Below are 3,430 nucleotides of genomic sequence, written 5' to 3'. Positions count from 1 at the left end.
GAAGGCTTCAATGTTGCCGGATTCGAGCCCTCGTTATGTAACGAACGAGAAGAAAGGGAACCGAGGGGCCCGATTTTTATTAATCATATCACAAGAAGCCAACAGACATTGAAACCAAGGACAACATAGGGGAAATTACTTGTACTTACTAATTGAATTAAAGAAATGATAAATTAATGGAAAATGAAAATGGACGAAAAGACAACTGTCCGCAGGTGGGGAACGAACCCACGTCTTCGCATTGCGCGTGCGATGCTCTCACCATTGAGCTACTGCGGATCCGTTTTCCCATCCACTTTCTGGGGCATTTATGTTTTACAACTAGAACTAACACTGAGAGTGTTAGCCAGCGCCACCACTCACAAACCTAAGTGGCGGATGTGGGACATCCATTCTGCCGCAGGCGTCACGAGTAAGTGATCTTTATGGGTGAAGGCAACTGGTCAATAAACCCACATATGCAACCTGAAGGCATCGTTGTTGCTGGATTTGAGCCCTCGTTATGTAATGAACGAGAAGAAAGGGAACCGAGGGGCCCGAGTTTTATTAATCATATCACAAGAAGCCAACAGACATTGACACCAAGGACAACATAGGGGAAATTACTTGTACTTACTAATTGAATTAAAGAAATGATAAATTAATGGAAAATGAAAATGGATGAAAGAACAACTGTCCGCAGGTGGGGAATGAACCCACGTCTTCGCATTGCGCGTGCGATGCTCTCACCATTGAGCTACCGCGGAGCCGTTTTCCCATCCACTTTCTGGGGCATTTATGTTTTACAACTAGAACTGACACTGAGAGTGTTAGCCAGCGCCACCACTCACAAACCTAAGTGGCGGATGTGGGACATCTATCCTGCCGCAGGCGTCACGAGTAAGTGATCTTTATGGGTGAAGGCAACTGGTCAATAAACCCACATATGCTACCTGAAGGCATCATTGTTGCCGAATTCGAGCCCTCGTTATGTAATGAACGAGAAGAAAGGGAACCGAGGGGCCCGATTTTTATTAATCATATCACAAGAAGCCAACAGACATTGACACCAAGGACAACATAGGGGAAATTACTTGTACTTACTAATTGAATTAAAGAAATGATAAATTAATGGTAAATGAAAATGGATGAAAAAACAACTGTCCGCATGTGGGGAACGAACCCACGTCTTCGTATTGCGCGTGCGATGTTCTCACCATTGAGCTACCGCGGAGCCGTTTTCCCATCCATTTCCCATCCAACCAAATACCTACAGCGCCCAACTCGGGAGCTGTAGGTATTTGTAACAAATAACAAACAAACAAAGCTACCGCGGAGCCGTTTTCCCATCCACTTTCTGGGGCATTTATGTTTTACAACTAGAACTAACACAGAGAGTGTTAGCCAGCGCCACCACTCACAAACCTAAGTGGCGGATGTGGGACATCCATTCTGCCGCAGGCGTCACGAGTAAGTGATCTTTATGGGTGAAGGCAACTGGTCAATAAACCCACATATGCTACCTGAAGGCATCATTGTTGCCGGATTCGAGCCCTCGTTATGTAATGAATGAGAAGACAGGGAACCGAGGGGCCCGATTTTTATTAATCATATCACAAGAAGCCAACAGACATTGACACCAAGGAGAACATAGGGGAAATTACTTGTACTTACTAATTGAATTAAAGAAATGATTAATTAATGGAAAATGAAAATGGACGAAAAAAACAACTGTCCGCAGGTGGGGAACGAACCCACGTCTTCGCATTGCGCGTGCGATGCTCTCACCATTGAGCTAATGCGGAGCCGTTTTCCCATCCACTTTCTGGGGCATTTATGTTTTACAACTAGAACTAACACTGAGAGTGTTAGCCAGCGCCACCACTCACAAACCTAAGTGGCGGATGTGGGACATCCATTCTGCCGCAGGCGTCACGAGTAAGTGATCTTTATGGGTGAAGGCAACTGGTCAATAAACCCACATATGCAACCTGAAGGCATCATTGTTGCTGGATTTGAGCCCTCGTTATGTAATGAACGAGAAGAAAGGGAACCGAGGGGCCCGAGTTTTATTAATCATATCACAAGAAGCAAACAGACATTGACACCAAGGACAACATAGGGGAAATTACTTGTACTTACTAATTGAATTAAAGAAATGATAAATTAATGGAAAATGAAAATGGATGAAAGAACAACTGTCCGCAGGTGGGGAATGAACCCACGTCTTCGCATTGCGCGTGCGATGCTCTCACCATTGAGCTACCGCGGAGCCGTTTTCCCATCCACTTTCTGGGGCATTTATGTTTTACAACTAGAACTGACACTGAGAGTGTTAGCCAGCGCCACCACTCACAAACCTAAGTGGCGGATGTGGGACATCTATCCTGCCGCAGGCGTCACGAGTAAGTGATCTTTATGGGTGAAGGCAACTGGTCAATAAACCCACATATGCTACCTGAAGGCATCTTTGTTGCCGAATTCGAGCCCTCGTTATGTAATGAACGAGAAGAAAGGGAACCGAGGGGCCCGATTTTTATTAATCATATCACAAGAAGCCAACAGATATTGACACCAAGGACAACATAGGGGAAATTACTTGTACTTACTAATTGAATTAAAGAAATGATAAATTAATGGTAAATGAAAATGGATGAAAAAACAACTGTCCGCAGGTGGGGAACGAACCCACGTCTTCGTATTACGCGTGCGATGCTCTGACCATTGAGCTACCGCGGAGCCGTTTTCTCATCCAATTTCTGGGGCATTTATGTTTTACAACTAGAACTAACACTGAGAGTGTTAGCCAGCGCCACCACTCACAAACCTAAGTGGCGGATGTGGGACATCTATTCTGCCGCAGGCGTCACGAGTAAGTGATCTTTATGGGTGAAGGCAACTGGTCAATAAACCCACATATGCTACCTGAAGGCATCATTGTTGCAGGATTCGAGCCCTCGTTATGTAATGAACGAGAAGAAAGGAAACCGAGGGGCCCGATTTTTATTAATCATATCACAAGAAGCCAACAGACATTGACACCAAGGACAACATAGGGGAAATTACTTGTACTTACTAATTGAATTAAAGAAATGATAAATTAATGGTAAATGAAAATGGATGAAAAAACAACTGTCCGCAGGTGGGGAACAAACCCACGTCTTCGCATTGCGCGTGCGATGCTCTCACCATTGAGCTACCGCGCACCCGTTTTCCCATCCACTTTCTGGGTCAGGCGGTGCGCGCACAGTTGCGCGGTGTGATCGTCGTCCAGCGTCACCCGGTACAACCGAGATGGAAGCCCTTCCGCCCCCTGACCGACTCGTCCTCTCGGAGAACGTCGCCGCAAATTGGGAAAGGTTCAAGCAGCGCATCCAGCTGTACTTCAAAGCGACGGGTAAGGACAGCAAGACAAGTGCGGAAAAAGCGGCTGTATTCCTACACGTGGCTG

At 45.8% G+C, this 3,430-nt stretch overlaps 3 non-coding genes across 3 annotated transcripts; all 3 read right to left on the bottom strand.

Moving 5' to 3' along the window:
* Window positions 1-207: 207 nt before the first annotated feature.
* On the bottom strand, window positions 208-279 carry Trnaa-cgc (transfer RNA alanine (anticodon CGC)). Its single transcript has one exon. It is a non-coding gene; the product is annotated as a tRNA-Ala (tRNA).
* Window positions 280-674: 395 nt separating this feature from the next.
* Trnaa-cgc (transfer RNA alanine (anticodon CGC)) lies at window positions 675-746 on the bottom strand. The gene has a single exon. It is a non-coding gene; the product is annotated as a tRNA-Ala (tRNA).
* Window positions 747-2,179: 1,433 nt separating this feature from the next.
* Window positions 2,180-2,251, bottom strand: Trnaa-cgc (transfer RNA alanine (anticodon CGC)). The gene has a single exon. It is a non-coding gene; the product is annotated as a tRNA-Ala (tRNA).
* Between the last annotated feature and the right edge of the window lie 1,179 nt (window positions 2,252-3,430).

Source organism: Dermacentor silvarum, chromosome 3 (genome assembly GCF_013339745.2).
Source record: "Dermacentor silvarum isolate Dsil-2018 chromosome 3, BIME_Dsil_1.4, whole genome shotgun sequence".
In the NCBI taxonomy this organism is placed as follows: Eukaryota; Metazoa; Arthropoda; class Arachnida; order Ixodida; family Ixodidae; genus Dermacentor; species Dermacentor silvarum.
This window is presented reverse-complemented; position numbering and strand designations above follow the sequence as displayed.